At 37.3% G+C, this 18,071-nt stretch overlaps 1 non-coding gene and 1 pseudogene across 1 annotated transcript; both read left to right on the forward strand.

Annotated features, from left to right (window-relative positions):
- Window positions 1–4,691: 4,691 nt before the first annotated feature.
- LOC148571368 (small nucleolar RNA R71) lies at window positions 4,692–4,799 on the forward strand. Its single transcript, XR_015908150.1, has one exon. It is a non-coding gene; the product is annotated as a small nucleolar RNA R71 (small nucleolar RNA).
- Window positions 4,800–15,689: 10,890 nt separating this feature from the next.
- Window positions 15,690–17,423, forward strand: LOC148571369 (uncharacterized; annotated as a pseudogene).
- Window positions 17,424–18,071: the final 648 nt, after the last annotated feature.

Genomic DNA, 18,071 nt, shown 5'->3' on the forward strand with positions numbered 1-18,071 from the left:
GAAGTTTAGAATGATTGGTATCTATAGGAACTTCAGATTTCGAATAGTGTTATTGACTCTCCTAGTTCAGTATGATGATTCTTGAACACAGCTTCTTTATGAGTCTTGGCCGTGGCCCTAAGCACTTTGTTTTCCAGTATTACCACCGGATACATAAATGCCACAGACACATAATTGGGTGAACCTTTTCAGATTGTGACTCAGCTTTGCTAAAGTCCCCAATTAGAGGTGTCCAGGGTTCTTTAGCACACTCTTTTTGGCTTTGGACCTTGACTTTAACTGCTCAGTCTCAAGTTTTCACTTGACACCTACACGCCACAAGCACATGGGTAGGGACAGCTTGGTTTAGCCGCTTAGACCAGGATTTTATTCCTTTAGGCCCTCCTATCCACTGATGCTCAAAGCCTTGGGATCCTTTTTATTTATCCTTGCCTTTTGGTTTTAAGGGTTATTGGCTTTTTGCTCTTGCCTCTTGGTTTTAAGAGCTTTGGCTTTTTCTGCTTGCTTTTTCTTTTTCTTTCTATTTTTTTTCGCTATTTTTTTTTCTGCAAGCTTTGTTCTTTGCTGCTTTTTCTTGCTTCAAGAATCATTTTTATGATTTTTCAGATTATCAAATAACATGTCTCCTAGTCATCATTCTTTCAAGAGCCAACATATTTAACATTCTTAAACAACAACTTCAAAAGACATATGCACTGTTCAAGCATACATTCAGAAAACAAGAAGCATTGTCACGACATCAATATAATTAAGCTAAGTTCAAGGATAAATTCGAAACTCATGTACTTCTTGTTCTTTTGAATTAAAACATTTTTCATTTAAGAGAGGTTATGGATTCATAGGACATTCATAACTTTAAGACAAAGTTACTAACTACTAATGATCATGTAATGAAGACACAAACACAGATAAGCACATAACATAGAAAACGAAAAACAGAGGAAATAAGAACAAGGAATGAATCCACCTTAGTGATGGTGGCGTTTCCTTCTTGAGGAACCAATGATGTCCTTGAGCTCTTCTATGTCTCTTCCTTGTCTTTGTTGCTCCTCCCTCATTGCTTTTTGATCTTCTCTTATTTCATGAAGGATGATGGAGTGCTCTTGATGTTCCACCCTTAATTGTCCCATGTTGGAACTTAATTCTCCTAGGGAGGTGTTGATTTGCTCCCAATAGTTTTGTGGAGGAAAGTGCATTTGAGGCATCTCCGAGATCTCATGGTGATGAGCTTCATACGCCTCTTGAGCTCCATGAATGGGCTCTCTTGCTTGCTCCATCTTCTTCTTAGTGATGGGCTTGTCCTCTTTAATGAGGATATCTCCCTCTATGTCAATCCCAGCCGAATTGCATAGGTGGCAGATGAGGTGAGGAAAGGCTAACCTTGCCATAGTGGAGGACTTGTCAGCCACCTTGTAGAGTTCTTGAGGTATAATCTCATGAACTTCCACCTCTTCTCCAATCATGATGCTATGGATCATGATGGCCCGGTCTATAGTAACTTCAGACCGGTTGCTAGTGGGAATGATTGAGCATTGAATGAACTCCAACCATCCTCTAGCTACAGGCTTGAGGTCCAATCTTCTTAGTTGAACCGGCTTGCCTTTGGAGTCAATCTTCCATTGAGCTCCTTCTACACATATGTCCATAAGGACTTGGTCCAACCTTTGATTAAAGTTGACCCTTCTAGTGTAGGGGCGTTCATCTCCTTGCATCATGGGCAAGTTAAACGCCAACCTCACATTCTCCGGACTAAAATTTAAGTATTTCCCCCGAACCATTGTAACATAGTTCTTTGGATCCGGGTTCTTACTTTGATCATGGTTCTTGGTGATCCATGCATTAGCATAGAACTCTTGAACCATTAGGATGCCGACTTGTTGGATGGGATTTGTTAGAACTTCCCAACCTCTTCTTTGAATTTCATGTCGGATCTCCGGATACTCATTTCTTTTGAGTTTGAAAGGGACCTCGGGGATCACCTTCTTCTTGGCCACAACATCATATAAGTGGTCTTGATGGGCTTTGGAGATGAACCTTTCCATCTCCCATGACTCGGATGTGGAAGCTTTTGTCTTCCCTTTCCCCTTTCTAGAGGATTCTCCGGTCTTAGGTGCCATCAATGGTAATGGAAAAACAAAAAGCTTATGCTTTTACCACACCAAACTTAGAATTTTTCTCGCCCTCGAGCAATAAAAGAAAGAATAGATGAAGAAGAAGAAGAAATGGAGGAGAGGGAGAGTGGGGAGTGTTTCGGCCAAGAAGGGTGTAGAGGGGTGTGTTGTGTGAATTTGATGAAGAATGGAGGGCTTTATATAGGGAAGGGAGGGGGGAAGGTTTCGTCCATATGGGTGGGTTTGGGTGGGAAATTGGTTTTGAATTTTGAAGGTAGGTGGGGTTTATGAGGTAGGTTTATGGGGAAGAGTGGATGGATGTGAGTGGTGAAGAGGTGATGGGGAAGAGAGATTGAGGTGATTGGTGAAGAGTGTTTATGGGGTTGTGTGAAAGAGAGTGGTGAGAAGAAGTAAGTGGAGGTAGGTGGGGATCCTGTGGGGTCCACAGATCCTGAGGTGTTCAAGGATTTACATCCCTGCACCCATTAGGCATGTAAAAATGCCTTTGTACACAACTCTGGGCGCTCAGCGCCAGGTTGGTGGCCATTTTGGGCGTTCAACGCCCATTTGTGTGCCATTTCTGGCGTTGAACACCAGAACCATGCCTGTTCTGGCGTTCAGCGCCCAGAAGCTGCTCATTTTGGGCCTTCAGCGCCAGAACCATGCTCTGTTCTGGTGCTGAACGCCAGACAGATGATCCTCCAGGGTGTGATTTTTCTTCTGTTGTTTTTGATTCCGTTTTCAATTTTTATATTTATTTTGTGACTCCACATGATCATGAACCTACAAAGACATATAACTAAGAAAAATATAGTTAGATAAATAAAAATTGGGTTGCCTCCCAACAAGCGCTTCTTTAATGTCAATAGCTTGACAGTGGGCTCTCATGGAGCCTCACAAATGTGCAGAGCTTTGTTGAGACTCTCCAACACCAAACTTAGAGTTTGGATATGGGAGTTCAACACCAAACTTAGAGTTTGGTTGTGGCCTCCCAACACCAAACTTAGAGTTTGACTGTGGGGGCTCTGGTTGACTCTGCTTTGAGAGAAGCTTTTTCTGCTTCCTCTCCATGGTTGCAGAGGGAGATCCTTGAGTTTTAAACACAAGGGAGTCCTCATTCTATTGAAGGACTATTTCACCTCTGTCAACATCAATCACAGCTCTTGCTGTGGCCAGGAAAGGTCTTCCTAGGATGATGGATTCATCCTCTTCCCTTCCAGTATCCAGGACTATGAAATCAGCAGGGATGTAAAGGCCTTCAACCTTTACTAACACGTCCTCTACTTGTCCATAAGCCTGTTTTCTTGAACTGTCTGCCATCTCTAATGAGATTTTAGCAGCTTGCACCCCATAGATTCCCAGTTTCTCTATTACAGAGAGGGGCATGAGGTTTATTCCTGAACCAAGGTCACACAGAGCCTTAAAGATCATGGTGCCTATGGTACAAGGTATTATGAACTTTCCAGGATCCTGTCTCTTCTGAGGCAATGTCAGTTGATCCAGATCACTTAGTTCATTGATGAACAAGGGAGGTTCAACTTCCCAAGTATCAATGCCAAATAATTTGGCATTCAGCTTTATGATTGCACCAAGAAACTTGGCAGTTTGCTCTTTAGTAACATCCTCATTCTCTTCAGAAGAGGAATACTCATCAGAGCTCATGAAGGGCATAAGGAGGTTCAATGGAATCTCTATGGTCTCTAGATGAGCCTCAGAGTCCTTTGGTTCCTCAGAGGGAAGCTCCTTATTGATCACTGGACGTCCCAGGAGGTCTTCCTCCTTGGGATTTGCGTCTTCCTCTCCCTCTTTGGGTTCGGCCATGGTGCTTATGTCAATGGCCTTGCACTCTCCTTTTGGATTCTCTTCTGTATTGCTTGGGAGAGTACTAGGAGGGATTTCAGTGATCCTTTTACTCAGCTGGCCCACTTGTGCTTCCAGATTTCTAATGGAAGTTCTTGTTTCATTCATGAAACTCACAGTGGCCTTAGACAGATCAGAGACTAAGTTTGCCAAATTAGAAGTATTTTGTTTAGAGTCCTCGGTCTGTTGCTGAGTAGATGATGGAAAAGGTTTATTATTGCTAAACCTGTTTCTTCCACCATTATTAAAGCCTTGTTGAGGCTTTTGATCCTTCCATGAGAAATTTGGATGATTTCTCCATGATGAGTTATAGGTGTTTCCATAAGGTTCACCTAAGTAATTTACCTCTGCTATTGCAGGGTTCTCAGGATCATAAGCTTCTTCTTCAGAAGATGCCTCTTGAGTACTGTTGGATGCAGCTTGCATTCCATTCAGACTCTGAGAGATCATATTGACTTGCTGAGTCAATATTTTATTCTGAGCCAATATGGCATTCAGAGTATCAACTTCAAGAACTCCCTTCTTCATAGGCGTCCCATTATTCACAGGATTCCTTTCAGAAGTGTACATGAACTGGTTATTAGCAACCATGTCAATGAGTTCTTGTGGTTCTGCAGGCATTTTCTTTAGGTGAATGGATCCACCTGTAGAGGTATCTAATGACATCTTTGATAACTCAGATAAACCATCATAGAATATATCCAGGATGGTCCATTCTGAAAGCATGTCAGAAGGACACTTTTTGGTCAACTGTTTGTATCTTTCCCAAGCTTCATAGAGGGATTCACCTTCTTTCTGTCTGAAGGTTTGAACATCAGCTCTAAGCTTGCTCAGCTTTTGAGGAGGAAAGTACTTGGCTAAGAAAGCCGTGACCAGCTTATCCCAAGAGTTCAGGCTGTCTTTGGGTTGAGAATCCAACCATAATCTAGCTCTGTCTCTTACAGCAAAAGGGAAAAGCATGAGCCTGTAGACTTTGGGATCTACTCCATTAGTCTTAACAGTATCACATATCTGCAAGAATTCAGTTAAGAACTGAAAAGGATCTTCAGATGGAAGTCCATGAAACTTGCAGTTCTGCTGCATCAGAGAAACTAATTGAGGTTTCAGCTCAAAGTTGTTTGCTCCAATGGCAGGAATGGAGTTGCTTCTTCCATGTCAATTGGAATTAGGTGCAGTAAAGTCACCAAGCATCTTCCTTACATTATTATTATTTTCAGCTGCCATCTCCTCTTCCTGTTCGAAAATTTCTGAAAGGTTATCTCTGGATTGTTGTAATTTAGCTTCTCTTAGTTTTCTCTTCAGAGTCCTTTCAGGTTCTGGATCTGCTTCCACAAGAATGTTCTTATCCTTGCTCCTGCTCATATGACAAAGAAGAGGGCACAGAAAAAAATAATAATAATAATATGGATCCTTTATATCACAGTATAGGGATCCCTTTGTGAGTGGAAGAAAAGAGGGAGACAAAGAGTGTGATGTAAAGAAAGAAACAGAACTGTGAGGATGGCAGAGATGTAAGATAAGATGTTAGTAGATGAATAAATAAATAGAATAAGATGGGAGAGGGAGAATTTTTGAAAAATATTTTTGAAAAAGAGTTAGTGATTTTCGAAAATGGTTTTTGAAAAATGTTAGTGTTTTGCGAAAATTTTTAAAATCAAAAAATAAAAATAAGAATAATTAGTTAATTAAAAAGAAATTTTTGAAAAAGAGGGAAGATATTTTCGAAAATTAGAGAGAGAGAGTTAGTTAGGTAGTTTTGAAAAAGTTAAGAAACAAACAAAAAGTTAGTTAGTTAGTTGAAACAAATTTTGAAAAGATAAGAAGTTAGGAAGTTAGAGAAGATATTTTGAAACCAACTTTTTGAAAAAGGTAAGATAAGAAGATATTTTAGAAATTAGTTTTGAAAAAGATTTGATTTTTAAAATCTCAATTAATGACTTGATTCACAAGAAATCACAAGATATGATTCTGGAACTTAAAGTTTGAATCTTTCTTAACAAGCAAGTAACAAACTTCAAATTTTTGAATCAAAACATTAATTGATTATGTTATTTTCGAAAAATTGATATAAAAATAAGAAAAAGATTTTTGAAAAAATATTTTTGGAATTTTTGAAAATAACTAAAAATTTTGAAAAAGATAAGATTTTCAAATTGAAAATTTGATTTGACTCATGAGAAACAATTTGATTTTAAAAATTTTTGAAAAAGTCAATCCAAATTTTCGAATTTGATGAGAGAAAATGGGAAAGATATTTTTTTTGATTTTTTGAAATTTTTATGATGAGAGAGAGAAACACTAAAGAGATGCAATGCATGAAATTTTTAGATCAAAACATGTGATGCATGCAAGAATGCTATGAATGTCAAGATGAACACCAAGAACACTATGAATGTCAAGATGAACATCATAGACACAATTTTGAAAAATTTTTAATGCAAAGAAAACATGCAAGACACCAAACTTAGAATTCTTTAATGCTTAGACACTAAGAATTCAAGAATGCATATGAAAAACAAGAAAAGACACAAAACATGAAAACATCAAGATCAAACAAGAAGACTTACCAAGAACAACTTGAAGATCATGAAGAACACTATGAATGCATGATATTTTCGAAAAAATGCAAGATGCATATGCAAGTGACACCAAACTTATGATATGACTCAAGACTCAAACAAGAAACACAAAAATGTTTTTGATTTTTATGATTTTCTAAATTTTTTTTTTGGATTTTTTCGAAAATTAATTGAAAAAGGAAAATAAGGATTCCAAAATTTTTAATATGAATTCTAGGAATCTTGCATTCTTAATTTAAAGCTTCAGTCCAGGAATTAGACATGGCTCACTAGCCAGCCAAGCTTTCAATGAAAGCTCCGGTCCAAAACACTAGACATGGCCAATGGCCAGCCAAGCTTCAGCATGTAATTCAGACATGACATGCCTGACATACCCTACAGTCGTATAACAGCTGATGGTTGGAAGCCTCAGTCCAAAAGAATTTAGACATGGCTTTACAGCCAGCCAGGCTTCACCTGCTTCATGAAACACTAGAATTCATTCTTTAAAAATTTTGAATAAAATTTTTGAAAACATTTTTATATTATTTTTTTTCGAAAACAAAGGAGAAAATTTTGAAATATTTTTGAAAAATTTTTGAAAACAAAATAAAAAGAAAATTACCTAATCTGAGCAACAAGATGAACCGTCAGTTGTCCATACTCGAACAATCCCCGGCAACGGTGCCAAAAACTTGGTACGCGGAATCGTGATTACACTTTAATTATGTAAAGTTCATTGCTCTTTCTTCCCCTGGTAATGGCGCCAAAAACATGATGCCAAAACCACGGTTCAAAACTCTGTGTAACTGACCAGCAAGTGCACTGGGTCGTCCAAGTAATACCTTACGTGAGTAAGGGTCGAATCCCACAGAGATTGTTGGTATGAAGCAAGCTATGGTCACCTTGCAAATCTCAGTTAGGCAGATATAAATTGATAATGGTGTTTTCGAATAATGATTAATAGAATAGGGATAGAAATACTTATGTAATTCATTGGTGAGAATTTCAGATAAGCGAATGGAGATGCTTTCGTTCCTCTGAACCTCTGCTTTCCTGCTATCTTCATCCAATCAGTCTTACTCCTTTCCATGGCTGGCTTTATGTGATACATCACCATTGTCAACGGCTACTTTCGGTCATCTCTCAGGAAAATGATCCAATTCCCTGTCACGGCACGGCTAATCGTCTGGAGGCATCACCCTTGTCAATAGCTTCATCTTATCCTCTCAGTGAAAATGATCAACGCACCCTGTCACGGCACGGCTATTCATCTGTCGGTTCTCGATCATGCTGGAATAGGATTTACTATCCTTTTGCGTCTGTCACTAACGCCCCGCAATCGCGAGTTTGGAGCTCGTCACAGTCATCCAATCATTGAATCCTACTCAGAATACCACAGACAAGGTTTAGACCTTCCGGATTCTCTTTGATGCCACCATCATTCTAGCTTACGCCACGAAGATTCTGGTTAGGAGATCTAAGAGATACTCATTCAGTCGAAGGTAGAACGGAAGTGGTTGTCAGGCACGCGTTCATAGGGAATGATGATGATTGTCACGTTCATCACATTCAGGTTGAAGTGCGAATGAATATCTTAGAAGCGAAATAAGATGAATTGAATAGAAAATAGTAGTACTTTGCATTAATCTTTGAGGAACAGCAGAGCTCCACACCTTAATCTATGGAGTGTAGAAACTCTACCGTTAAAATTACATAAGTGAAAGGTCCAGGCATGGCCGAGATGGCCAGCTCCCAAAACGTGATCAATAGATCATAATATAATCCAAAGATTGTCAAAAAGACTAGTAAACTGTCCTATTTATAATAAACTAGCTACTAGGGTTTACATGAGTAAGTAATTGATGCATAAATCCACTTCCGGGGCCCACTTGGTGTGTGCTTGGGCTGAGCTTGAGTGTTGCACGTGTAGAGGTCCTTCTTGGAGTTGAACGACAGTTTTTGTGCCAGTTTGGGCGTTCAAGTCTGGTTTTGGCTCCTTTTCTGGCGCTGGACGCCAGATTTGGGCAGAAAGCTGGCGTTGAACGCCAGTTTACGTCATCTATTCTTGGCCAAAGTATAGACTATTATATATTTCTGGAAAGCCCTGGATGTCTACTTTCCCATGCAATTGGAAGCGCGCCATTTCGAGTTCTGTAGCTCCAGAAATCCACTTTGAGTGCAGGGAGGTCAGAATCCAACAGCATCAGCAGTCCTTCTTCAACCTCTGAATCTGATTTCTGCTCAAGTCCCTCAATTTCAGCCAGAAAATACCTGAAATCACAGAAAAACACACAAACTCATAGTAAAGTCCAGAAATGTGAATTTAACATAAAAACTAATGAAAACATCCCTAAAAGTAACTAGATACTACTAAAAACATACTAAAAACAATGTCAAAAAGCGTATAAATTATCCGCTCATCAGCCTTCAGGTCGAAACGGGTTGTTCTCGAGTAACCGGATACGAGGACCGTTCCGTGCACAGGATCCGTGGGTCGGATCCGTAACAATTATTATTATTATTATTATTATTATTATTATTATTATTATTATTATTATTAACATCGCTAATGATGTTATATAATTACTAATATTATTATCATATCTATTTAAATTTTATAAGTTATTATTATTATATTTAGCGTTATTATTATTGGTTGTGGTTATTATTATATTGAGCGTTATATCATAAATGAATTCATATCCACCTTTCGATTTCTCGCTTGTCTTTACTTTATCTCTTTTAAACAAGAAAACTTGGAACCGTAATAGAAATAAAATTTTGATGTAAAATATTGAGATACAAATATATCACTCGAAAGAAATCCAAAACTTAAACAAGAAAATTTGGTTCCTCGACTAAAGAAAAAAGAAAATTTGAAACCGTAATACACTGCCAGAAACATGGAAGTTACCAATAGGAAGGTACTTCTGGAGGTGCTTTTGGAGGTTTACTGCTTATATGGGATGATATGTTGTTTAAAATGAATAACTGTTATAAAGGGGAACGTTGGCTGTGTGTTTAGGGGATGAAGACTAATAATAATCTTAGATTTGCGTTCTGTTTGGTGTACGGAGCACATGAGAGAGCAAAAAAATTAGTGATGTGGGAGGAGTTGAGTTATATTGTGGGATTGTGTCAAGTGCCTTTTTGCTTCATGGGGGACTTCAATGAAATAACACTACAAGAAAAAAGGCCTATGGCCACGCTTTTTTTTTGCTACGCTTTAAAAGCGTGGCGAAAAGTAGGCTATGGCCACGCTTATGTGTGGGTGGCGTTTGAATAGAGATTTTGCCACGCTTTTTTTTGCTACGCTTTAAAAGCGTGCCAAAATCTCTCTATGGCCACGCTTTTATGAGGGTGGCAATTGATGTGAGATTTAACCACGTTTCTTTCTGCCACGCTTATAAAGCGTAGCCATAGAGAGATGTCGGCACGCTTTTAAAGTGTAGCAACAGAAATTTGTTATTGTGGCGTTTTAAAAGCGTAGCCATTTCCTACAAGCCTTTTGGCACGCTTCAAAAGCGTGGCCAAAAGGTTCCCTCAGAAAAAAAAATTAAAGAAGCTCGAATTAACAAAAACGCTCCAGATAGCTAGAGATAGATCAATTCTTCGTGATTCTAACACTTAGAGAAAAAAAGCTAACTCCTTCTGCCCTAACTCCTCCTTCGAAAGCCCCAATGGCAATTGCAACCACCAATCTCCTCCTTCTTTGTGCCTCACCGCTTCCTCCTCCGAAAGCCCTAGCTAAACAGTCTTCAATTTTTTCGCCTTAACCTTTCTTCAAAAGCCCTAACCCCTGCCCTCACCGCAATGACAATACTCCAACGAAGAATGACGAAGCCCTCCCTTCCGCGCTGCCGCTCGCTTCCTGGTTCTTCGCCTCCCTGAAGAATGATGAAGCCCTCCTTTCCGCACTGCCGCCCGCTTCCTGGTTCTTCGCTTCCTGCTTCTTCGCTTCTGTGAAGAACGACGAAGCCCTAACATCTGACGAGGTGGAAAAGCGCCATTTCCAGCTTCGAATAAGGCTGTAGGTTTCTCCTCCTTTTATTTTTCTGCAGTCAGATTCATGAGGATGACTCTAAGATTTCAGTCTTTTTTTTTTTATTGTTCATTGTTTTGATTCTCATGCATTTCTTCAGGAGAAGGTGAGGAACCCGTTAGTCGAGAACTATCCTAAGCAGTTCGGGATCAGAGAGGAGCAGAGGAAGAAGAGGATCCTCAAGCAAACGTTGAAGGCTCCACCAGCTTTGAACTAGTTCACCAAGACCCTTGACAAGAACCTAGGTGCGTAAATAAGTATCTCCATTTTGTTTCATTTACCCTGTTTTATGTTTGTGTAATGCTTCAAGTGTAGTAATATTTCCCTCTTATGGCAATTAGATGATGCTTCTGATCACTTTATTTTTCTATCTAACTGCATTTAACTTCCTCTTTGCAATTTCACCTTTTGGAAATGATCTCAGTTTCAGAAAAGGAAAGGGAAGCTTGAAAGCTAAACATGTATATGGTGAATGTTTTGAAGTTGTAGCTTCATTTTCTGAGAGAAAGAGTGCATCCTGTTGATCTTGTTGGTGGTGTTGTTTGACTGAAATTTTAAGAATGTAATAGACTTCTCAAAGTTTTATAAAAACTATTTTTCACTATTTTTGGATGTCTAGATTGAGAGCAGAAATTTATGAAAATTATTGCCATTTCTACAATAAATACTGTCGAATTCGGTTCAAACTCTAAATGATCATTTTGAGTTTTAGAGACTTCTAACTCTTATTAACTCTTGATTCTACCTTATTTTAGTTACTTAAACTTGTCTAGCTTAGTGTCACAGCCCCAAGAGCTAAGCTCTTGCCATTATCAAAAGCTAAACATATATATTAGTTTCACTATGATGCATTATTTTTTCATTACTTATATGCCAAAACTTTAGTGTGTTTGATGTATTATCTTGCTGTCACTTTAAATAAGAATTGAACGCATATAGAGTTATTAGTCAAGAGCATTTTTTTTCTACTTTATTAACTCATTTGTGTATTGATTACTGCAGCTTAATAATGATTTTCTACTGGCTCACTGTATCTTCATTTTGGTTGTTTTAAATTGGTTTCTGTGATGGTTACTATAAGTTCATTTGAGCTATCATGTCCTATGTTCATGTGTGTAAGTTTAGGTTTCTGCACCAAACATGAGTTCATGGTCGTATGTTTTCATTGTGTTTTGCTTTATTTGACTGAGTCTTAGTAGAAATGAAGCAGGAATGCACCATTTGGAAAAGAAAGGGCACTGGTTTCAAACCCAATACATAAGACCATCTTAAATTTGAAAAGGAAAATAACACATAAAATTTGAGTTTGTTTTAAAGTTAGGAACAATTTGTTATGCTTAAGAAAGGGAATCAAGTGCGGATGGGCTTATATAATGTGAAGTAAGTGTTCAAAAGACCTCTTTGCCTCAGAATGCAATATACTGTGGCTTACTCTCCTTCTAGCATTAGATACCTAGCAACAGTAGCAGAAAATTAAAGGTCACTTATAATTTTTTGTGCATAAGCAACCAAGATCAAGATCAGCCAAAAGATTTTAAAATTCTGCATTGGAATCAGGGTTGGTTGTAGAGCTGATTTATATTTTATTTCTGCAGGGGAAGCTATTTTGTTCTTAATTTTGTTTATTTTTCTATTTTATGTCAGTAGAAGAGTTAGAATGGGTGCAAAAATGGTGTTTCTTGTGAATGATTGAGCTTCTTTTATTTCTCCAGCTGTTAAGACAAGAAGTTAAAATAAATGAACATAAAAATTTAGTTTCCAAGTTTATTTGCTTTTAGTTTTCGGATGTTTACTACCCTTGTTTTTTGGTAGTTTTTCTTGTTTCTCACTCTGGTCTCATTTGTTTCAGTTTCACCCAAGGCACCTAAACTAAAGCCAATAGCAGGTTTGTCAATTCCATTTTGTTGGATAAGAGAAACAAAGCCCTGGTTCTTGGTCTTTAATTGAGCCAAGTTCATTCAAAGTCAGAGGGAAAAACTGCTTTAGGTTGGTACAAAATACTTGTTTTTGTATACACACCATTTTGGGGGGATTAATGATTAACCTTTGGGTTATAATCACCCTCATGTTGAGGATATCATGACAAAAACAAAATTTTTCATTATTGATAGTGCCAGAATTCATTGTTGCTTGGACTTGGTTGGCAGGGACAAGAAGAAAGAATTTGCGCTAACCAATGCTGCTTTCTATTCCCTTGGAGCAGACCTCTTTCTGTCTCAGCTAAAAACTGAACATATTGCGTGCTGTTTAGGAGTTCCTTCTATCAGCATACTTGGGGATGTTCCTTCTATTCTCATTGTAAATATTCAGGTAGCTGCATATTTCCTAGTCTAGATTGAACTTCAACTGAGAATTTCTTATCTTACATTATTGGGGTGCAAATTTTATGTTCGACATCTGAATATTAGTTTATTCACGTCTGTATATGCACGGCAATTTTTCATACTCTTGTATGATTTACCCTGAAATTGTGTGCTGTTCAAACTGCAGATTCAATTGTATCCTGCGACTGTCTTCCAAACCGTACCTACAAGGTAAAAATTAACTTCCAAAATTCAATCCTTGGTTTAAGATTTTTTTCCTTATAAACACACTTCTCTGAATTCTCTTATCTTTATTTTATTTCTATCTCATAGGTTAATCTATTTCCTTCCTATAGGATTTATTATATTTGCCATGCATAAGGCTTTCATGCTGATATGTTGTGATTTACTTTGGATAAATAGTAACAAATTTTTGTTTCTCAAATTCAAGGAGCAATCTCACAAATTCAATTTCTTCAAAGCTCTACCATTTGCACCACAAGACTCCAAGAAACTTGTTAATTTTTGCTATGTCTGCTGATGGTATTACCTCTTTTTTCTTCCTCCTTCCCTGTTTTCTAAATTTCGTAAAGGCTTTGGGAATTGATGCTACTGGTGTCTTTGTCTTGAATTATTAGATTATTATTACTAGATTTGGATACTAATTCTTGCCGATTGCCACTGTTTGTGCTTTTAATATTGAATTTTGTGAATTGGTGCATTTGGTTCGCTTGGTTTATGCTATTTGTTATTATTAGTATTAATGCACGCCAAGTGCTCTCTGATATGCCTCCTTGATATTCCTCTCTGGTTTATGCATGTTCACAATTCTGAATTCTTGTTTCTCTATCCAAGTTCATATTTATATTTTACATATACATTACAATATAACAAGCTAAGGACTCTTTTTCTGTTCATGCATGGAAAAGCTTGTGGGATCTGTTTAAGCGTGACTGAATAGTATAATTAATTAATTAATTAAATAAACGTAAAACATTTAGGCATTTAGCTAACTAACAACTCTAGTTGCCTTCTGTCTAAGCAGTTTTCTTTTGTTGCTTTCATTGAGCTGTTGTTATGCTAGTGTATAAAATATATAAAAAATATATATAGTTAGTCTTTTTTTAAATGTTGATGAATGAAACTCTTAACAAAAATATAAATATGATCTGTTGTTGTATGTTTGAAATGGATAAAAATGGATCTGAAGCTAAGGGTATGAAATTATTTTCAATTCTTTTATTCTGCTGCTCCTATGGTACTGCTTTGTTTATACTTTGGTTTCTTAAACTTTCAACTATTTTTAACAGTTTCTTGCCATATGCCACCGACATTACATATGATAGTTTGGGTTGTGGAGTTCTTATTCTTTTCATTCTGCATTTTCTGAATACTACTTGGAAATCTTTTTTACACTGCAGAATGTAGAAGAAAGTGAAGAAAGAGCACTATAGGTTTAACGCTCTGATTCTGAGTTGTTTGCTCATGTCTTTCCAAGGTGATTGCTGTGGTCAAAAAAAGAGAGTTGCATAATTTTTCATGCTTTGCTGTTTGTATTTGACGGAGTAATCTTTAATTAATACAGTTATTCTTAGGTAGAAGTTTATTATTATTATGATTACCTTATGGCTTGAGAATGATTGTATTTAAAGTATACTTATCAGGAGACCTAAAATTAGATTATTGAAAAATCACAGCCTATATATACTTTAATCTCAGAGAAATTAAAGTTGAGACATACTTGCCAGTTTTAAGTCAAAATTGAAATAGTACTAGTAATTCATAAAACAGTTTATATAACAGCGAAAAATAATCAAGAAATTTGTTAATTGCTGGTTGGTTGCTACAAATAATATCTTCAAATAGTAGATATATATATATATATAGAATTGAAGGATGCTGAGGCTGAATTGAATATATGGGGGTGGTTATAATCCTTTTTCCTTTTATAGTGCATATAATTTATATTTCATATAGTAGTTCCTAGGTCTGGACCAAGCTATATATTGGATTAATATATATAAATATGGCATTTTTTAAATGGATTATGGCCCACAATTTGTGCTAAATATATGTAAAAGGATGCTATTTTAATTTCAAATGTAATTTTCAAGCAGTTCATGCTGAGCAGTTAGACTAATGCTCCAAAGTGGCCAAGCGTTTACCTGCCCTTTTGGGGTTTTCTCCAGCCACTTCTTCGATTCCTACTTTCTAAATTCCCCCATTTTTCAAATTTCTATGGGTTTTTTTTTTATGTTTTAAAGTAAGAAAAAAATTTAATTCTCAAGAGTATTTTAATTTTATGCTTTCCAACAGGCTTTTGATAGTTATCTATCCACCACTACTACCACTTCTTTTATTCTGCTGCTCCTGTGGTATTGCTTTGATGTTGCTGTGGTGCTGATTATCTGTTGCCGAACCACTATTCGCTGCCGTTGCTACCTTTCTAATTCTGCTTCTGCTGCGCTACTACTTTGGTGCTGGTGTTGTACGGATTACAACAGTAATTAAGGTTGGTTCATGCGAATTTAAATACATCTCTTAATTTGTTATTAAAGTTATGTGGACAACTTAAGTGCTTTCCTGAGGCACTCACTTCAGGACCTTCTTTAAGAATTGCTAAAATTTAATTTTCTTCGCTATTTTATGTCCAATGCCTTCAAAGTATTTTGGAGACTTGGAAAATTTTGTCTCTTAGTTAATTAGGAAGCTAGACTCACAGTTAGTGAGACTAGCAGTAAAGACTTCAAACTGGAAACTTAGCTATCTATTTAAAATATATAGGTTTTCGATGGATGTGTCCAAGGATTGGATGGATACACCACGTCATGAAAAAGAATATCAACTCGGTGTAGAAAAGTTTTTACACTTTGCTTTTTCATCACCGGGAATTCCTCAAGGGGAAGAAATTCAATGCCCATGTGCAAAGTGTTGTAATAGACTTTGGTTAAGGAGAGATGTCGTGTATGACCATCTAATATGCGATGGATTCATAAAAGGTTATAGGCGGTGGTTTAATCATGGGGAATCACTTGTTGCTATGGATGTTGACAGTGACACAGATGAGGAATATAACTACAATGATAATATTGATGAGTTGTTACGTGATAGATTCAGAGATACTACACAAGTTGATGGACATAACATGGGGCCTAACGAAGGTGCAAAAGAATTTTATAAATTGGTAGACGAGGCAAGCCAAGAACTATACCCTGGATGTAAAGGATTCACAAGATTATCCTTTACCATCCGTCTTTACTTATTAAAATGCTTGCACGGTTGGAGTAATGCGTCGTTCACTTCTCTCTTAGAATTATTGAAAGAAGGAATGCCACATTTGAATATTCCTACTTCTTTTGATAAAATGAAGAATATGGTGAAGAATTTGGGTCTTGATTACCAAAAGATCGATGCATGTCCCAATGATTGCATGTTGTATCAGAACGGGCATGAGAATGACTCATCTTGCCATGTTTGTGGAACATCCCGTTATATTGAGCATCATGTAGAAGAGGACGATGCTACCTCATCTAAAAAGCCTCGTAAAGTTGCTGCAAAAACTCTAAGGCATTTCCCCCTGATTTCCAGACTTCAAAGGCTTTTTATGTGCACAAGGACGGTTGAAGCTATGTCTTGGCATCATAATAAATGTGTTAAAGATGGGTTGCTAAGGCATCCTGCCGATGGTGAATCTTGGAAAGCATTTGACAGTCGACATGAAGATTTTGCAAAGGAGCCTCGTAATGTGAGACTTGGCTTAGCAAGCGACGGATTCAATCCGTTTCGAACTTTGAGTAGTACACATAGTACATGGCCTGTTGTTCTGATGGTGTATAATCTACCCCTTTGGATGAGCATGAAGCCTGATTATTTTATGCTCTCTTTACTCATTCCTAGCCCATAATCACCTGGAAATGATATTGATGTCTTTCTTCAACCACTAATTGAAGAATTAAAAGAATTGTGGGAGTTAGGTGTCGAAACATATGATTCCAAAGAGAACAAAACATTCAACATGAGAGCATGTCTTTTATGGACAATTAACGACTTCCCTGCGTATGCTATGTTATCTGGGTGGAGTACAAAGGGAAAATTGGCTTGTCCATGTTGTAATGATGAGACTTCTTCTATATATCTGAAACATAGCCACAAGACTGTTTATATGGATCATCGAAGGTTTTTACCCATGAACCATACATGGAGACATAATAAAAGATCTTTCAATGGGAAAACTGAACTTAGGTCTCCACCGCAGTTGTTAGATGGAACAACTGTATTTCATATATTGCAAGGGGTAGATAATTCTTTTGGGAAGAAGCAAAGGAAAGCAAAGAATGGCATTTCAAATTGGAAAAAGCGATCAATCTTTTTTGATTTACCATATTGGAAGTTCAACTTGTTTAGACACAACCTTGATGTCATGCACATAGAGAAGAATATAGTTGATAGCATAATTAGAACGCTTTTGGATATTTTTGGAAAGACAAAAGATCATGCAGCTGCGCTTTTTGACCTTAAAGACATGGGTATCAGGAAAAACCTTTAACCAAGAGATACGAATGATGGTAAAAGAACTAAGTTAGCAAAGGCATGCTTCTCAATGACTGCAGCAGAGAAAATAATCTTTTGTAGTGTGTTAAAAGGGGCAAAATTACCAGACGGCAGCGCTTCCAATATCGCTCAATGTGTGCAGCAAACGGAAAAGAAGATTTCTGGTTACAAGACCCATGATGCTCATTTCATGTTACATTACTTGTTGCAAGTACCGATCAAGAGCATACTTCCTGACCATGTTGCCATCGCTTTAGTTCGATTATGTTCATTTTTTCGCCGGATATGTCAGAAGGTAATTAGCATAGATGAGGTAGTTAACTTAGAAGCAGAAATTGCTGAGACATTATGCCAATTGGAGAGGATTTTTCCTCCAAGATTTTTTGACATAATGGTGCACTTGCCTATCCATTTGGCAAATGAAGTGAGGTTAGGTGGTCCAGTTCAATATCGTTGGATGTACCCTGTTAAACGATATATGTGCACACTAAAATCATATGTTCGTAACAGAAGTCGTCCAGAAGGATCCATTGCTGAAGGATATTTGGCGAATGAGTGTATTAATTTTTGCTTAAGATATTTGCATGAAGATGTCCAGACAAGATTTAACAGAGTCCCTCGAAATAATGATGAGTGTGTTTCA

This window comes from Arachis ipaensis, chromosome B3 (genome assembly GCF_059453495.1).
Source record: "Arachis ipaensis isolate K30076 ecotype BB chromosome B3, ASM5945349v1, whole genome shotgun sequence".
NCBI lineage: Eukaryota > Viridiplantae > Streptophyta > Magnoliopsida > Fabales > Fabaceae > Arachis > Arachis ipaensis.